At 39.3% G+C, this 20,391-nt stretch overlaps 1 protein-coding gene and 1 long non-coding RNA gene across 4 annotated transcripts in view; both read left to right on the plus strand.

The window, feature by feature from the left end:
• The window catches only part of LOC120311494, a 528,108-nt gene that overhangs the window by 335,567 nt on the left and 172,150 nt on the right, over nt 1-20,391 (plus strand). The gene's annotated exons all lie outside the window — the stretch shown is intronic.
• Nucleotides 1-20,391, plus strand: part of LOC120311462 — a 121,010-nt gene that overhangs the window by 10,564 nt on the left and 90,055 nt on the right. Inside the window, exon 3 of one of the 3 annotated variants that reach the window (XR_005557626.1) lies at nt 9,732-10,074. The exons of the other annotated variants lie outside the window; for them this stretch is intronic. This is a non-coding gene — a long non-coding RNA (uncharacterized LOC120311462). Of the gene's footprint in view, nt 1-9,731; nt 10,075-20,391 lie in introns of those variants that run through there. 3 annotated transcript variants of the gene reach the window in all.

Raw genomic sequence — 20,391 nt, forward strand, 5'->3', positions numbered from 1 at the left:
CCACAGAAGCCAAAGGCAATTTTTTTGCTTGTGTTCATACATTTTGTTCTGTATGCAGTGCATACACTAAACGTAGGGGTATCAAACTGGCAGCCCAAGGGCTGGATACATCATGCACATGCAATGCCTACCCCAGCTCCGCAAAGGCAAAAAACATTGCAATACATCACGATACATCACGTGATGCGATTGAGTTTGACATCCATGCACTAAAGAGAAGCCTCACAAGAGCCTTTTGATGATAGGTTGCAGAATAACAGAGATGGAATGGGCCTTGGAGGTCCTGTTCAAGTAGGAGACTCTGTACCATTCTAGACAAATGGTTACCCAATCTCTTCTTAAAAACCTCCTGTGTTGGAGCACCCACAACTTCTGGAGGCAAGTCATTCCATTAAATAATTGTTCTAACTGCCAGGAAATTTCTCCTTGGTTCTACGTTGTTTCTCTCCTTGATTAGTTTCCATCCATTCTTGCTTCTTGTTCTGACTTCAGGTGTTTTGGAGAATAGGTTGACCCCCTCTTTTTGTGACAGCCCCTTAGTGATAAGTTCAAGTAAAGCAATCTATATGACCTGTATGTATTCAGCAGTCACTGGGATGAATGGAGATCCTTTCCAGAGCAAAGCTAAGGCAGAAATCTAGTGTGCTGAATACAGATCCAAGATCCAAATATTAGCTACTGTTGTGACACAAATTTATATAGTTGTCCATTTATCAAAAGGAATTCTGAGTGCTGAACAATAACGTAAATTCTGGTTGGTGAACAACATACAATAAAACAACCATTTAAAGCAATAAATTACACTGAAGCCTCAATAAAAACCATCACCCATTTGCCTACCACCCCTTGTCTGCTCTATTAACCACTAGCTTCAGTGCCTAGGAGCAAAAGTAGCTCTTTACCAGTTTTTTGAAGGCCAATGGTTTTGGGCCCTATTGTATTTCTGTGGGGGAGCTGTTCCATAAGGCAGAGACCCATGACTAAAAATGTGTGCTTTTGAAGCTCTATCATGTGACAGTGCTTCATCAAGGGGACTTAGAATATGCCTACCTGGCAGATCTAGTAGGTGTACATCTGTTAGGAAAGATTGGGCATGTTTCAACTATCATCTGGGATGTCTGTGAAGATTATCCAGATCATAATTGTCTCAAAGATGCTTTTTCAAAAGGCAACTGGTCTGTTTTTTCCTTGAGGAAAAAGAAGAAAATGTTTCACTTCTCATCCAAGAAGTTTCAACCATTCTTCATCAATTCAGCCCAGCTGCCTTTTGAAAAAGTATCTTTGAGATATCATCTCAAAGTACCTTTGAGATATCATCTCAACAATATATAGCTCAACAATCATATATTATTATAACAGTGATAAAGTGATTCGGGTATCATACCTGAGGTAATTAGAGAAGAGGTTTATTTTTTTTTCAAAATAAAAGTAAAACATGGATTCATTTAGATCAGGGGTGTCAAATTTGCGACATCACGTGACGTGTTGTGACATATCGTGACTTTTTCCCCATTGCTGGCAATGGGGTGGGCACGGTTTCGTCACGATGCATCCAACTCTGGGCTAGCAGTTTGACACCCCTGTTTTAGATGGTAATCAATGAAGCAAAATAAAGTAGGGTTACCTGCTTCCATGGCTTTAAAAGCAATAATTAATTAATCTTTTCATGGAAATGAATATTATTACATGCTTAAAATTGCAGAATATTGTTGAAATTTATAGGATGGATTAAAAAAATAAAGCACTGCATCAAAACTTATTACCATCATTCTAAAATACTAATTCTAGAAACATATATTAATGTTCTAATTAAGAATGACACCTTTTTTTTGATAATTTCCATGCAACGTTAGTGCCTGAACAGCTCTAGAAATGTCACCACTTCTTAAAATAACAACAATCTTGAAGTTTGATAGTGTTCTTCTGGCAAAATACCAAGTCCATATATAGATGTGTGCCCAATCTAGAGCAAGTTAATCATGTTAATGCACTAAACTCACCACAACCAAGTAATCTGTTCCAGCCAATGGGACAGACTCCAAAATCTGAAATTTGCAACTCTGATTTTCGATCAGTTTTATCAGATTCAGCTCCTCGCCTCATCAGAAGTAGTTCCGTTTCACTGACTTTTCTTGGGCAGTTCCAAGATCTTTGGAATTCAAAGGTGAGATTATGATCTTGCAATCTACTTTGAAGTTTTCAGGGTCATTGCCTTTGGCACTAAACCATGACAGCTATTGTAACCATTTCAGGGTCCCCACCCCAGTAACCATGTTACAGCAGCAAAAGACATGCTTTCAATCAGTGTTATGTTGCTTAGTGGATCCCTTCTAGCATTTGTAGGACTTGTCTGTCTTCTCTCCTAAAATTTGACCATGTTGCCTTTAACTTGAGAGGACAGCTGTTGCTAATTACTTGGTCAAATTTCTGTCAAGGATAATGATCTTCTCCATGCATAAATAGTGTTTTGATTTCTTTTAAAGAAATGATGATGTACACTCACCCTAGCCTATTATGATGATTGCTATTACATTTGTCTGTAACATTTACAATCACTACTATCAAGACTTTCTTCATGTCACTTAAATCACATTTCAAGTTCTTGCCTCCTATGTGTCTTGTTGTTAGGGTCACTACAGTTATAGTTGGCTCTTTTTTATGCATTCTTATAAACAGAGCATATTGGCCTAAGACTGATGAACTGGAGAACATTTAATTATGCATTATAATTTCTTATTTGAACAAGTTAAGACAGTTAAAGGTTTCTCTGGATAATATCTGGTCTCTTCTCTATAACTGCCCAGTGTGATGTCTTATGTGTAACTGAAATAAAAAGCCCCAAATCACAATTAAATATGAAATTGTTACTTTCTGTAAGGATAATACTCCCTTTTAAAGAAACAATGTCCTCACCACCTCAACACACATCATATATATTTTGATTTTTGATAGACATAGAGCTAATTGAATTCCTACCATTAGCTTATTTTGGGGAAAATGAAGCTCAGAGAAGGAAAAGCAGTGGAGTTAGAAAATTCCTCAGTTTGGCACTGAGACCAATCACCTATCAACAGGTATATGCAGATAAACGGCATCTACATACTGTTCAAAAGAGACAGTCAAAAATCCAAGAAAAAAATAAAAAGACATAAGTATCTCCTCACCAGCAATAAACACCCAGATGATAAACAGAGGTTAACACCAAGATTAACACTAAACCAATAATAAAAAGGCAAACAATACCCCAATCAAAAAACTATTACCTCAGACAAACAAGTTAGCAGTAAACAACAGCCCAATCAAGGAACTATCAAATCCGCTCCTACCAAAACTGTCAGGGAATTCTCATGGAAAGGAATGTGAATAGAGACAGATAGGCTTTATGGTTTTGATCTCTCATACAGGACACAGTTCTTTCAATCAATTATCAAAGTGGGAAGATTTTCTGGCCAAAGGTGCTAAACTTATTCCAATCAGTAATAAACAGTAGTTACTAGAAATAAAAGTTTTAAAATTAATCTTTTCTGATTATATGTTGCGAGGTCTATGCATAGAATGCAGGCACAGCTAGGTTTATAAGCAGGTCTCTTAACTGGCTGGTCTATACCCTGACAATGATGGCAGTTCCCTAGCCATCGAAAGCTTGGTTTTATTTATTAAACCATGTTGTTTTATCTCCTGGTGATTGCTGAAAACACCAGCCTGAAGATGACGAATGGGACTTTGTTGAAACGTCGCGAAGACACTTCTAATTTTACGTGGGAGAAAACCCGAACAACCAAAGACCTACATACAAACACCCGCGAAAACCTCAGAAAACAAATATATATATATATATATATATGTAAAAATATGACTCTTGGGAATATCCATACTATTAAAACAATGATCACCAAGAGAATACTTTAAGAGAATAAAATTTAATTAACCAACCTAGCTTTTGTCAAAATACATTTGACATCGTCAGGGCTAAAAGGCAAGTATAGGGAGTAGACTTACATATCGTTATCAAATGTCCTCTGATCAAGCATCTGCTTCCGGCTCTTAGAGCGCGTCATTGGCCCCAGCTATTCAAAATGTAACCCAAGCGTGCCTCCTTTAATACAGATTTGTTAATTAAATTTTATTCTCTTAAAGTATTCCCTTGGTGATCATTGTTTTAATAGTGTGTATGTGTATATATATATATATATAATTTTCTGTTTTTATAAATAAGTGCTTAATAAACAACGTGTTGATTGGGTCCATTAATAATAATTCCATGGTACATATAAGCTTCTTCAAACTAAATCCAATATTACACCATTCAATACCTCCTCTCTTCTTCTGGTAATAAACATTTTTCCACATTAAGCAAATATAATTCTTATTGTTATTAATAGATATATAGTTGAATATCAGCATTTATTACAGTTTTCTAATAATATCAATGATATCGGTTTAAAATATCTTTTTTAACCAAAACATATTTTAATTGCATTTGCACTCAATATCCATTTATTCAGTCAGTATCCTATTTTCACTTTCATTTTTTCAGTTTTAATTTCCCATCCATATTCAAAATATCCCAATCATTTATAGTTTCAAAACAAGTTATATTTGGGTAACCAAAAGCTTCCCTTATTCAAACTTCTTAGCGTTTTCTAAATATGGGCTAGTTTTTGATCAGCCTCCAGAGGCAAGTTAGAGAAGTTAAGAAAGGGGATTTTCATCTTGGATATTCATCCACCAAGACAACATTAAGACTTCGTTTCTGCTGAAGAACTTCTCTTGGGATATATCGTGGGTAGTCACTCCCCCAAAATGGAGTAATTTTGGATCTTACTTTTCTCATTGTTTAGATCAGGGGTAGTCAACCTTGGCTCTTTTATGACTCGTGGACTTCAACTCCCAGAATTCCTGAGCCAGTAGCTGGCTCAGGAATTCTGGGAGTTGAAGTCCACGAGTCATAAAAGAGCCAAGGTTGACTACCCCTGGTTTAGATAATGCAGTCTGTGCCCAAGGACATCTCTTCTCCCTGATTCTGTGACAAAGTCACTGCCCCAAGTTGATGTTTATACTTGGGCCTGCAGAGAAGCATCCCCTGCCAAGAAGCAACAGCCCCACTAAGCATATCTTTAACCCTACAATCCTTGTTCATTTTTTTGTTAATTCCTACTGTTTTCCCACAAGTGCAGGGTCTGCTCTATTTTGATAAACTGAATGTTGATCCATTAGTTATTGCAGGAATTGACTGATTGTCTTGTCAAATGAACCTTATTTCATGGGGCTGAGAGAGGGTGAGGGTCTCAAAGCCACCCAGCTGGCTTTCATGCCTAAGGTGGGACCAAAACTCACAGTCTCCTGGTCTCAATTCTTATTCCACGATAAAAGTAAAGGTAATGATTTCCCCTGTCCAGTCATGCCCGACTCTAGATGCAGGGCTCATCTCCATTTCTTAGCCAGGGGAGAGAGCATGGTCTGAGGATGCTTCCATGGTCATGTGACCAGCATGACTATAATGCCAAGATGCATGGAATGTTGTTGCCTTCCCACAAAAGTGATACCTATTTATCTACTTGCATTTGCATGCTTATGAACTGCTAGGTTGGCAGGAGCTGGGGCAAGTAACAGGAGCTTGCCTCATCACACAGTGCTTGGGTCTTGAGCCCAGGCTGTCAGCTTTCCAGTTGACAAGCTCAATGTCTTTAACTGCTGAGCCATTGTACATTTCTTATTCCACAATGCTCTTCATATAAAAGCTAATGTACTTTGAATTAAAAAGAGATTTTGTTGAACTCCCTCTGCCTTCAAAAACTCTTAAAAGAGGCATACCACTTCTCTAAGTGCCCTAGTGGCTACATAGTTGGATCAGGGCTGGATTCATCTCTAATCCAAGAAAATATTTTTTTTAATAAATTGATGTGGAGTCCCTAATACAAAACAGTTGTTTCTAGTACAGAATTAGATGAAGGAAAAGAGATTTGATTCCTGTACGAGTTCCTAAGTGAACTGTTACAGCTGATAGCATTAATAAACCCAAGGTGTAAACATTTTTCTGAATATTCCATGTCAACTTGGAAAATCTAGACAGCATCACCACCAGATGGATTCGTAACTGGCTGCCGGCTGTACTCAGCATGTGATCCTCAATGGAACTGCATCTACATGGAGGGAAATGTGTAGTGGGGTGCCCCAGGGCTCTGTTCTGGGCCCAGCGCTCTTCAACATTTTCATCAATGATTTGGATGAGGAGATAGATGGGAAACTCATCAAATTTGCAGATGACACCAAGCTGACAGGAATAGCCAATACTCCAGAAGATTAGCTTAAGATACAGAAGGATCTTGACAGACTTGAACATTGGGCGCTATCTAAAAAAATGAAATTCAGTGATGAAAAAAGTAAGGTTCTACATTTAGGCAAGAAAAGCCAAACACACAGGTATAGTATAATGGTACCTTGCTCAACAGTAGTAATTGTGAGAGGGATCTCTGAGTCCTAGTGGACAATCACTTAAATATGAGCCAGCAGTGTGCTACAGCTGCCAAAAAAGCCAACACAGTACTAGGCTGCATTAACAGAGGGATAGAATTAAGATCACATGAAGTGTTAATATCACTTTACAATGCCTTGCTAAGGCCACACTTGGAATACTGCATCCAGTTTTGGTCACCATGATGTAAAAAAAGATGTTGAGACTCTAGAAAGAGTACAGAGAAAAGCAACAAAGATGCTTAGGGGACTGGAGGCTAAAACATATAAGGAACGATTGCTGGAATTGGGTAATCTTTAATGAAGAGAAGGACGAGGGGTGACATGATAGCAATATCTCAGGGGTTGCCACAAAGAAGAGGGAGTCAAGCTATTCCCCAATGCACCTGAAGGCAGGACAAGAAGCAACAGATGGAAACTAATCAAAGAGAGAAGCAACCCAGAATTAAGGAGAAACTTCCTGACAGAACAATTAATCAATGGAACAACCTGTCTCCAGAACTGGAAGTTTTTAAGAAGAGGCTGGACAGCCATTTGTCTGAAATGGTATAGGGTTTCCTGCCTGAGGAGGGGGTTGGACCAGATGACCTCCAAGGTCCCTTCCAACATTATCATCATCATCACCATCATCATCATCATCATCACCATCATCATCATCATCATCATCATTATCATCATTACTACTACTACTACTACTACTACTATAGGGACCATAGCAAGAAGTCATGCAAGCAATCATTGCTTAAAAATAGAAATTAGCTTGAGGAAGTATGGCTGGAAGAGAGGTTGAACAGGAAACAAACAACAAAAGCAACTGAATATTGCTCTCTCTTCTCTTATGTACAATGTAAAAGTTATATCATTTATTCATTGTTTATATTAAGTGGCATGAATTATTACACAATACCCACAGAGGCACTTTGGAGATGTTTCCCGTGCTACGTTTATCACTGTATCTCTTTTTCAGCTCACAGTATCTTTTCCAGGCAAGAATTCAAGCTGCAAACAATGAGTAAGCATTAGGTTTATATAGAGGAATTCATTAGTGTTTTTTGTACCTGATCCTCAGACTCCTGCCATTAATCACCTGCCCAGCCCAGCCCAACCCAGCCCAACCAGGTGCTAGTGAAAGTGCCATTCCTTTTATGTCAATCAGCATAGTACAGTTATGTAAGAAAAGGAGTGAAATACTGAATTCCCCTGAAAATATGCTGCTTCCGTTATGCTGCTTCCTTTCTAATATAGAAAGCCCAAATCAATACCTTGTTGCCACTGATAATATCTAAGTTGCCCAAGATTTTATTGTAATATTATAATACAGTGTTTCTTAAACTTCTTTGTTCTTAGGATCCCTTCCCACTTTGAAAAATTAGGGAGGGCCCTGAAAGAGCTTTTGTTTCTCTGGGATATATATTTTAATATTTACCATATTAAAATGGATGCACTTATAGAATATTTATTCATTGAGTCATGTACAAATAACAATATTAAACCTATTAGAATAATTAGATGTTAACAAATAATTTTCATGAAAAAAACCCTACTTTTTAATAACTAAAAATCATAATGAGAAAAGTGATGTTGTTTCAGTTTTTGCAAATAACTTCAGCACCTCTGAAATAATTTTGATTTTATTGAACCCTGAGAAGATTTGGGGGGACCTTAAGAACACTGCTGGAGTGATAAAATAGACATTCTAAGATAGCCAAAGTTGCAGACATCGTATTTTAACTTTTAATCACCCAGTCATGCTTGTGAGATGAGTCACCATATAAATTTAATAAATATATAAATAAATAAGTGCTGTCAGCTTAATTTCCTTCTTCGTGCTTTATTGATATCTACCTTATAAGAGCCGTGGTGAGTGTAGTGGTTAGAATGCAGTATTAAAGGCTACAACCAGGAGTTCGATCCTGACCAGCTCAAGGTTGACTCAGCCTTCCATCTTTCCAAGGTCAGTAAAATGAGGACCCAGATTATTGGGGGCAATATGGTGTGCAGAAGAAACAGCACAGAAAAACCTGAAAGACTTTTCTTACAAGTAGGAGCAGCATCCCTCCTCTGCAGGGATGTTATAAAATCTACCATTAAGGATGACAAAAGGTGATAATGTGCTGGAACAAATGCTCTCTCTGAGCTAGGGAGGGAATAGTTGCTAACTACTTAGGGAAGGAGAATGGCAAATAATGAATAGGGTTTTATTTTAGCTGTTCTGGATATCAATATCAAGAGCTCTTTGCCATGGTAAACAAGCTGGATTTCTGGCAAGGTGTTCAGCACTTGACCAGTGCTTCACCTTTTATCCTACGTATCAAGTATGTGCAAAATATTCTGTACACAGAGCAACTGGTTTTACATGGCTTGGGCTTGTTGGAAAATTACCATTTTCCTGTTAAAGTCGCACTCAACACACTCCCAATCAATACCCATAGCAGGAACAGAATAAACAGTCCCCCCACCAGTGTGGCTAGCAGAAATTTTTATTGATTGAACACCAAAGCATTTCACTGGCGCAAAAAAAAAAAAAAACATTTCAAGGGAGGCAAAAGCAAAGAAACAGAAACATGAACAACAGGCAGAAGTTGATATTAGCTAGATATCTATGTTAAAGGACAGAAAACTTCTCTGAGCCACCAAAAACAATACTATATGCAATTAACATAGACAGCCACAAAGAGTTTGGTTATTCCAGTTTAATCCTTTAGTAACAGAATAACAGAGTTGGAAGAAATCTTGGAGGTCTTCTAGTCCAACCTCCTGCTCAAGCAGGGAAGCTTATACCATTTCAGACAAATGACTGTTCAATCTCTTCTTAAAAACCTCCAGTACTGGAGCACCCACAACTTCTGGAGACAAGTTGTTCTGCTGATTAATTGTTCTAGCTGTCGGGAAAATTCTCCTTAGTTCTAGGTTGGTTCTCTCCTTGATTAATTTCCATCCATTGTTTTTTGTCCTGCCCTCAGGTGCTTTGGATAGACCCCCCTCTTCTTTATGGCAGCCCCTTAGATATTGGAGCACTGCTATCATGTCATGTACATATAGTAGCAGACTAGAGATGGAAAGTAGGACATTAGGTAATCCATACGTGGGATAAACAGAGTGGTTTTGATCTGGATGCTATCGGCTCTATGAAGTAGGCCAATCAGGAAACTGACTCCATGAGGAAATTAGAGCTATACTTACTGATATAGACAAGTGTAACAGCAGAATCTTGTAAGTCCACATGTGCTTTTTCTTCTCTCCTTCTTATACTCCAGTGATCAACGAGGGACCAATCTTGATCTTTTTCTAAAGTTTTGCTGCCTCCATGAACTTCATGCATCCATCTGTCAACTTTGCAACGAACCTGGCTGAAGCCATTTTACTTGTTTTCAGTTGCCACAATAATGGGGGGAGGAATGGGGAGTTTTATGCTAGTCTAAACAATTCTCCGTCCCGTGGGAACCAAGGTCATTTCTGTTTGTTAGACTGGGGGTTGAGACTTATGTTAGAAAGGCCCCCAAACTATTCTATTGTGAAACGTAGTTGATTGCATAGTTTCTGGGGTGGAAAGTTTAACTTTGTAATACTGTAACTTTTTAGAGGGAACTTTAGTCTTGGTTTCACTTTTGACCATGCCAATACTTTGTAGCCAATAAACATGTTCTTAGAGGAAAACTCAAGCCTCGGAGTTCTGCTTTAATTGGTTTCATCTATCAGAACCATGACACCATCTTCACTTGTCTCTCAGTGGCTTCTGCCTAACTTCTCCAGGGCTTCCTATAGCTACTGCAGACCAAGGGAGCCAAGGCTGACATTGAAATGCAGGAATTGAAGGAAGGGGATGGGATAGGAAAGCTGGTATGCGTATGCCATGTGGGTGATCCCTTGGGGAGGAAAGACTAATGCCCATCAGTCTTGATCTACTTTTAGATAACTTACAGATTGATCTGTAAAGTTATTCTGGATTGGATCCTTTCAGGAGAACTCTGGAGGCTTTTGTTCCTGTTTTGCCCATTATTATTAATAAAAGGTTTTGCCTGAAACAGTCAAGTTCTGCAAACTTTTATTAATCAACATTTGAGTTACATGAATGCTGCACAGATATATCTATATATCTATATCTATGAATCAGTATCATCTATATCTATATCCATACCTCTTAATGTATTAATCTACTTATTCACAGGCAGAATTTTTTTTTAGCAGGGATTTTATTTCATCATCTGTAAGCTGGAACATCCCAAACATTGAGGGAGGGGACAGTCTGCCAAACAGTGGCTGACCTAAGTGAACTTTTGGAATGAAATGGTGTGTCCCAGTTTCAAAGCCATGTGTTTTTTTTCTGTTCCCACCCTTACTATGCCTGTGTAATAGGTTTTTGTGTGTGTGTGTTTGTGCCTGCAGACATATTAGTTCATCCAGACTTTTAAGTAAATTTGTGCAACATTATATCCTCTACATGTATTGCTATTCTACATTGGTTTTCATTTTTTAGTACATTAGGTTATGGCATTACTCTTTTAAAAAACCATTTTATGTTTATTAAATTTTATTATTCTGGAACTATGGGTATATTTGAAAAAGGATAAATGCATTCATTAATGAATTCAAATCTGTTTGGAGGCTTGTTTTGTTTTTGTTTGATTGTTTGTTTCCTAAGGAGATGAAAAGAAAGAGATAGATAGATAATAGAAAATAAATTTGTTTTTGACAGCTTTTACCCTTCAAAAATGTTATTGTTCTACTACAATTTAGTTTCAGGAAGTAAGGATGATTACTTGCAGCATAGGAAGGTGGCTCTGTGTGTACTCAGTTGAAGGCAGTGGTGAATTAATTAAAAAAGAGTAGCCATATTGTGTTTTTATAAGAAAAGTGTCACTATGTCTAGTTCTCTGTATGCTTTTCTGGATCACTATTCTGATTCAAGAGCCTTAGAATATCACAGGAAAAAAACATTGCATAGTTCTTGGTTTGTAGGTGTAGACATGTTGTAGCAATTTGACTATCTCATCTAAGGTTTTCCATGATATACCATCAAGTACTAGTCTACTGTACATTTCTTGTTCCTTTACTGTTGTCTTTTTGAATTTCAGTCAGTCTTTATTCTTGGTGACTGCCTGAACTAGTCCCTGCAGATTTCTTGTTAAGATTTACTACTGGTTGTAGTTTACTACTGCCTAGTTCCTAGGGCTGAGAGAGAAGGACTGACCCAAGATCACCTAGCTGGCTTTGTGCCTAAAGCGGGACTAGAATTCATGGTCTCCTAGGTTCTAGTCTTCTGCCTTAATTACTACACCAATCTGCCTCTGTAGTATTGCTAGGTCAGTGGTGGCGAACCTATGGCACGGGTGCCAAAGGCAGCACTCGAAGCCCTCTCTGTGGACACATGTGCCGTTGCCCCATCCTCCCCTCCCCCCATGACCCCCTCCTCTCCAGCAGCCCCCTGAAGGAGAGTTACCCCTAAGCGTGGCCCATGCAGAGCAGCGCAGCCAAAGACATGGCAGCCAGGCAGCATAGACAAGACTATGCCCTCACGCCCCATTTTGCACAGCTGATGCTGCAGGGCGTGGGCAGAGGGCATGACCACCATAGTGCTGCTGGGCTGCCTGAGCAATCTGCAGCGAGCCCTGGAGGCAGTGAGTGGCTCTGCAGGCAGGCAGGGCAGGGGATCGGGCTGGAGCAGGGGCGGGGCAGGGGGTGGAGTGGGGGTGGGGCCAGTTTTTGGGCAGTCGGTCTCTAAAAGGTTCACCATCACTGTGCTAGGTAATCCTAAAAGGTGATATCTAGTAATTACTTCAGTATCTTTGTTGTCAGTTCTAAGGTGCTGCTATACTTGTTACCATTAGTTTGATTTTTTTATGTTTAATCCCATTTTTTCACTGTGTTCCTTAGCTTTCATTACTAGAGTTTCCAGTTCATTTGTTTTTTTAGCTATAGAACAAATGTCACCAGCACACTGCAGTTAAGTAAAGTTTCTTCCTCCAATTTTAAAACCACGTTTATCTTCTTCCAGTTCAACTTTCCCCAATATACATTCAGCAAATAAATAACTAAAGGGGAAGTATATAGCCTTCTCAACCTCTTTGCCAACTAGTTTGTTTTGTCACATTCAGTTTAGATTGTGGCTTCCTGGCCTGTGTACAGGTTTCATGTGGGGACAATAAGATGTTATAGGATTCCTATTTTTATAAAGATATTCCACAATTGGTCAATTTCTATAATCATTTATACATTTATTCATTCCCAATAATAATGAAATCAATAATATAGTGCTTCCTTGTGACCAATGCATCTTTCCAAATTAGCATACCTATTTCAAGTTTGAACTGCCTACTGAGTTTGGAGGTATTTTGGAAGACTTTCCTTGTTTTTCGATGTCTGTTTCTGTCTTCAGGGTCCTGATTAATGTTAAAGCACACCTTCTTCCACACAGCTATCAAAAATTCTTGTTAAATTATGTCCCAAGACCTTTTGTTTCTTGGCTTTGCCTTCTTTTCTCTTCTTGGCAATTTCTACCATCTATCCTGAAACCTGGTTCCTTTTTCTGTTTTTTTTTAGTCTATGGCGGTGTTTTCTCACAGTTATACTTAAGAGTTTCTTAACCTCTTTCCTCTTAACCTCTTTCCTTTGGTTTCCTTTCAATGAGGGCCAAGACTTCAAAGCTATTTCTGATGTTCTTTTTCGAAAATGGTCGGGGGATGATCAAATTCATATCATGGACATTGATTAGCCTTGTTCTTCAGCTTTAGCTTGACTTGGAACTTCTCCATAAGCAGTTTGTGATATCTTCCAGTCATCCTTCTCACATATTTGCTGTGAGAACCGGGCTCTTCCATCTCCCTCTACCAATAATACATCAATTTGATTTGTGGATACTCCATCTAGTGATGACTATTCTGTTATTTGAAGAATGCATTAGCAATGAAGAAATGCTGGATTACAAGTAAGTGAAAAAAATCAATCTCCTTCTTCATTTCCTTCCTTACCATTTTCAACTTTGGCATTCCAACTTCCAAACACATGCAGTGCATTTTCCTTGCGTGTTCTGCTGATTGATATGCTGCCCAGAGTTGCTTGATAGTGAGATAGGAAGCATATAAATTATTATTATTATTAATATTATTATTATTATTATTATTACTATTGGATCATCACACAGTCAGCCAGATGTTCAGACTGGATTTGGCATTTTGTCTACCTATCGAGTCCTTACCCAGGACCTGGGATAGGCAGATGTGGATGTTTGATGGCAGATGTGGATGTTTGATGGTATTACAGGTATCGTCGCAGGATGGAAGCAGTTCCTACTAAGGCCGCCTTTTGCAATTGACTAATAACAAATTTGTCAATGCCAATGGTGTTCAAGTGGTGCTCCAGTTGTTTTGGGATTGCGCCCAAGGAGCCTATGACTATTGGTACTACCCTTGCTTGCTTTTGCCACAGTCTTTCTATTTCTATTTGTAGGTCTTTGTATTTGGTTATCTTCTCCAGTTCTTTCTCTTCTATTCTGCTATCTCCAGGCACTGCCACGTCCACTATCCAGACTTTTTTGTCTTTCTTATCGACCATTGTTAAGTCTGGCGTGTTATGTTGCAGGTGCTTGTCTGTTTGAATTCTGAAGTCCCAGAGCAGTTTAATTTTTATCATTTTCTATGACTTTCTCTATTTTATGATCCCACCAGTTTTTGCTTACAGGCAAATGATATTTTTTGCAGATCTTCCAATGCACCATTGTTGCTACTTTGTCATGCCGCTGCTTGTAATCAGTCTGTGCAATCTTCTTGCAACAGCTTACCCAGTGGTCCACTGTTTCTTCAGCTTCTTTGCATAGGCGGCACTTACTGTCTGGTGCTGTCTTCTCAATTTTGACTTTGTATGCATTTGTCCTTAAGGCTTGGTCTTTTGCAGCCAGAATTAGTCCCTCGGTCTCTTTCTTCAATTTTCTGCTCTTAGCCATTGCCAGGTTTTATTATTATCTGCTTTCCCAGCTATTTTTTTCATGTATTGGCCACGTAGTGCTTTGTCTTCCCATGCCTCTATTCTGTTCTTCATTTGGTCTTTCTTGTAGGCCAGTTTGTCTCTCCAGTAGTCAGTAAGCCTTCCTGATATACTAATTTCAGTGCATCTTCATCATTGTTCTTCAGATATTGTTCCAAAGCCATTTTTTCTTCTTCAACCATCTGATGTACTTGTAGCATTCCACGCCCACCTATTTGCCTTGGTAGATAAAGTCTATCAATGTCACTGCGTGGATGAAGGGCGTGATTCATTGTCATTATTTTTCTGGTCTGCCTATCCATTGCTTTTAGTTCTTCTTGAGTCCAGTCCACTATTCCAGCTGTGTACCTAATGACTGGGATTGCCCAGGTGTTGATTGCCTTTATGGTATTTCCTCCATTGAGTTTGGACTTTAAGATCTTCTTCACTCTCTTGATGTATTCACCTCTAATCTTTTTCTTAACTTCAGTGTGCTTGATGTTGTCAGCTTGAGGATACCCAAGTATTTGTAGTACTCTTCCTCATCCAGACTCTTAATGTTATTTTCGTGGGGCATCTTGATTCCTTCAGTTTTCATTATTTTTCCTTGTTTGATAGTAAGTGTGGCACATTTGTCCAAGCCAAACTCCATTACAATATCTTGGCTATATATACGTACAGTGTTGAGCAGCGATTCTATTTCAGATGATGTTTTTCCATACAGCTTCAGATCATCCATATAAAGGAGGTGGGATAGTCTGGCAGATGTTTTTGATGTTTTATAGCCATGTCCTGAGTTATTCAGTATTGTTGACAGAGGAAACAGTGCAATAACAAATAGTAATGTTGATAATGAATCTCCTTGAAATATTCCTCTCTTGATATTAACCTCTCCCAGCCTCTCACCATTGATCTGCAACTGTGTCTTCCATTGTGCCATCGATCTTTGCACAAATTTTCTGATATTTCTACTGACTCCTGTTATTTCTAGGCACTTGATTATCCAATAATGTGGCAGAGAGTCAAATGCCTTTTTGTAGTCAATCCATGCCATATTCAGGTTGGTCTTCCTTCTCTTGCAGTTTTCCAAGATCATTTTGTCTATTAGGAGTTGATCTTTTGTTCCTCTGCTATTGGGGCGGTTTCCTTTCTGCTCAGGTGGAAAGAGATTGTTTTCAACTAGATGCTGTTGCACTGCATCAACTACTACACCAGTTAGTAATTTGAAAGTTGTTGGTAAGCAGGTAATTGGCTTGTAGTTACCTGGTGTTGCCCCTTTTGCTGGATTTTTCATTATTAGGTAGGTTTTCCCAGTTGTTAGCCACTTTTCAATTTCTCCGCCTTGTAGTATATTGTTGAACTGCTTGGCAATGAGTGGGTGTATAACAGTTAGATGTTTCAACCAAAACCCATGCAGTTCATCTTCACCTGGTGCTGACCAATTTTTGATTTTCTTTGCTCTTTTTTTTACTATTTTTGTTGTTATTACTAGTTCTTTCATTTCAACTTCTGTTTTATTTGCATCCACCTCTTTTAACCAAGCCCCATCCTTGTTGTATTTCTTTGGGTTATCCCATATCTGCTTCCAGAACTGCACTGTTTCTTCCTTGTCAGGTACTGACTGATTCTTTGCAGTTTCGCCATTGATGGATTGGTAGAAACGTTTCTGATTGGATTGAAATTGGAGGTTCTGCCTATAGTTTGCAATTCGAGCTTCATATCTACTGATTTTCCTGGCTATAGCTGTTATTTGTTGCTTTATTATTTCCAGTGCTTCCTTGATCTTCCTTGTTTCTAAGTGGTATTTCTTGATTAGGTATTCTTTGGTCTTCTTGTTCTTCAGCTTCTTTTCTTTCATCTGTTCTAGCTTGCTTGCATGTGATCTTAACTTGCTGATCTTATTTTCTAGTCTAACCTTCCATTTTTCTGGTGCACTGTTTGTTTGTTTTTCTTCTTTGTTGATTTTGCATCCCAGGTATTCTGTTATAACTGCAGCTGTGCTGTACATTAGTTGGTTTGTTTCTTGCAGTGAATTGGTGCTTATACTTGATATTGCAGTATTTGCATCTTTTAATGCTTGTGCTAGCTGTTTCTTTGGAACAAGCTTCAATGCAGGTAGCCTTATTCTGTTGTTTTTGTGCTGTTCTAGATGCTCAGTTATTCTTTGTTTCAATTCTTTTATTTCTTTAGTTAGATGGTTTTGTTCTTCCTGAGGAAGAGGTGCCTGGTTTCCAAATGGCAACAGTTGTATATCTCTGCTGGATTCCTTCACTGGCAATTCCCCCTGGTTTGCCTCTACATTCTGAATTACTTCTGGTAAGGCTTTGATTTCTTTGCCCTGGGTAAACCTTTGCAGTTCGTCCAATTCTGTTTCTGTGAATACTTTATTTTGTGTTATAAATCGGCGTTGATCTGCTAGTCTCTGTTCTGTTATTTCTGATTCTGGATGTTGTTCTTTCCAGAACTGGTGCATTCGTTTTAGATATCCTCTTCTTGTTGGACTTGATCTGTAGTAACAGATCATTATTTCTTCGTTTTCAATCACTGTGTATCTGCGACGGGTAAACATCTTTTCTTCCAGTAGTACTGCAGCTGCTGGCATTGGTTGCTCAGCCAACAGTCCTGAGTCCTGTAACCCATTTTTCACCAGATATCCAGGAACTCCAATATCTAGCGTGGACCTTGTTAACCCGGGCGACGTCCGAGCCGGTATGGCATTCTGCAATTTGTGTCTCACTATATTTTTTATGGGAGAGACACTCTTTGGCTGTCTTCTCAATTTTGACTTTGTATGCATTTGTCCTTAAGGCTTGGTCTTGTGCAGCCAGAATTAGTCCCTCGGTCTCTTTCTTCAATTTTCCTACTCTTAGCCATTGCCAGGTTTTATTATTATCTGCTTTCCCAGCTATTTTTTTCATGTATTGGCCATGTAGTGCTTTGTCTTCCTATGCCTCTATTCTGTTCTTCATTTGGTCTTTCTTGTAGGCCAGTTTGGTGTCTCCAGTAGTTAGTAAGCCTTCCTGATATACTAATTTCAGTGCATCTTCATCATTGTTCTTCAGATATTCTTCCAAAGCCATTTTTTCTTCTTCAACCATCTGATGTACTTGTAGCATTCCACGCCCACCTATTTGCCTTGGTAGATAAAGTCTATCAATGTCACTGCGTGGATGAAGGGCATGATTCATTGCTCATCTTCCTCAGAGTACACAAGCCCCACAACCACGTCAAGGTAGTGCCTCACTGGGGGTTGTTGTTGTTGTTGTTGTTGTTGTTGTTATTATTATTATTATTATTATTATTATTATTATTATTTCAGATTGAATTTGATCATAAAGATTGTTCACATAAACATCTGTACCACTATGTTGGAGCATAAAGTTAGGTAACCATCATTTTAAAAGATTATTGGTAAGTGACTACATTGTCCAGTTGCCGTCCACTTCCGTTTGCTGATGCCTAATATGACAATGTGTAATCAGTTCTTTTCAATTTTCACTCTGTTGACCTTGCTCACATTCATGCTTCTTACATTCTGTGTTCCCATTGCAACTAGATTTTCTTTTCCTGCATGGCAGTATAAAGTAGGCTTTAATCAAACAAAGTTACTATTCCAAAAATTCCTCAATCTTTCCTTAGTAGTATATTGAGGGCCATCTGACCTAAGGGGCCCATTATCCAGCACTATGTCATCAATCATTGAATATTGTCTATCCATGTGGGCATTTTTTTGGTAAAATACAGGAGTGGTATATCAATTATTTCTCCCTCACAGTATGAAATAATTCCTTTGCCGTTGTCTCTAAAGTATTTATCTCCTCCAGTATCTTCCTATATCACTGCAGTCACATTACTATAGATGTCTATTAGCTTTAGTTTCACATCTTGGGTGACCCTGCTGGGAGTATAATATATATTTTCAGGGTATTCTTCACTCATCCCTCCTAGAAACTCCCATCACCACCACCATGAGAATATGAGGGGAACAACTTTAAAATACAAGATATGAAAGAAAGAATCGGTATACAATTTGCATGTCTTTGTTTATGTTGTTTGTGTAACAATAGAATTAAGAGAGGTTTTTTCCCCCTCTGGATTATAAAAAGGAATAAAATTTTCCATGTGTGGATCTGTTTTACTTCATGATAAAGTTTCAAACTTACACATTCATCTGTTACCATTAGCACTACCGTAGAGGCTGTGATGGCTCAGTGGTTAAAGGCACTGAGCTTGTCAGCAGGAAAGCTGACAGCCTGGGTTCAAGACCAAAGCGCCTTATAATGGGGAGCTCCTGTGACTTGCTCCAGCACCTGCCAACCTAGCATTTTGAAAGCATGGAAATCCGAGTAGATAAACAGGTACCACGTTGGTGGGAACTTTGGCATATACTCACGCTGGCCATATGACCATGGAAAATGTCTTTGGAAAACAAGATGAGCACCATCCCCTAGAGCAGGGGTGTCAAACTCAATTTCATTGAGGGCCACATCGGCATTATGGTTGCCCTCAGGGGTCTGGGTGGGTGTGGCCAGGGTGGGTGTGGCCTGCTGGGTGGGCATGGATGGAGTGGGTGTGGCCTACTAGGTGGGTGTGGTCAGCTCTACATCATTCGCATCAAGGGTGCCTGTGGGGGCCTGGGCAGGAGTGGGATAGATCTGAGGGTCTCTGTCAGAAGGGGGTGGGAACAGGGCAAGTGCCAACGCATGGTCCACTGGAGGAGCCTCACTGTTCCTCTCAGGCCATGCGGGGGGGGGGGGGTTTATGGAGCTAAGACTGAATGCGTTTCAGCATAGATGGCCATCACAAAATTGTACATTGGCTCCCTGCTGGCCTGGACCAGGGCCAGAGCCAGGGCCAAGGAAGAGGGGGCCATTCCCTCAGGATGGCTTTGCAGGCCACATGAAACCACTTCGTGGGCCGCATCCGGCCCCTGGGCCTTGTGTTTGACATGTCTACCCTAGAGTCAGACACAACTGGACAGGGAAACCTTTACCTTGATCCGTTCTTCATTGCAAAGATCCGGATGACCACTGGAGTTGTATTTTCCCATATTGCTTTGCTGTCATCAGTTATCTGTATTTTTCCAACTCAATTTTAATCATGCTCTTAAAACCAGTTCTATGACCCATGCGCAAGCCACTCACTAGCTTTGATAACCTACATCCTTTTGCAGTCTCAGGCTTCCAGCAATGAATTATCACTAGCATAAGATGCTGGGTGCTTTGGCTGGGTGAGTAATAAGTTGCAAAAGCCTCTTCTGAATAATTCAAAACATTATGACACACTGTGCTTCCTTGGAGCAAATGTGTTTTTGTGTGTGCGTGTTTGTGAGCATTTTAAGGCTCAGCCTACTTATAATTCCTCCTAAGAACTGAAGCGATATTGTCAAAGCACTGTAAGATTCATGCCACTTGCAAGTTTGGTGTGTGTCAGACAGACAGGGAGAGACAGAAAAGGGATGGGTGTGGGAGAAGGAAGGAAAGTACTGAAGTTTGTTTTTGACAAAGAACAGTTCCATAGTGGAAGATATGGGAGAAGTCCCTAATTTACACCCTTTAAAAAATGCCTATTTCCTAAGCAAGTATTTTCCCCTTCAACTAGCAGGCAGAAAATGCCAGTGTTGTTCCAGCTTTGTCCAGACAAGTTGAAAGGAGAGGCGTGTTGAGCTTCCTGATGGGTTTGCCCACCCTCTCCTTATTCAATGAACTTGTTTGACTTCTGCAGACAATATTGTCATTGCCAAGATAGGTGGGCCTATGGAAGCTGCTGCCCATTCAGCATAGCAATGTCATGAGTCACGCTACTCATGAATGAAAGATGAAGAAGGGAAAGGAAAGGGCACATAATCGTTGGTGGTGCCTTTGATTGCAGAGATATTTCATGAATGGTTTCTGGGAATAACTTCCTATTGTCTTTCTTTTTTCAAAGAAAAGGGACTTTTTGCTGTTAAATATTTTA

Source organism: Crotalus tigris, unplaced genomic scaffold (genome assembly GCF_016545835.1).
Source record: "Crotalus tigris isolate CLP2741 ecotype Arizona unplaced genomic scaffold, ASM1654583v1 scf7180000018368.3068619, whole genome shotgun sequence".
In the NCBI taxonomy this organism is placed as follows: Eukaryota; Metazoa; Chordata; class Lepidosauria; order Squamata; family Viperidae; genus Crotalus; species Crotalus tigris.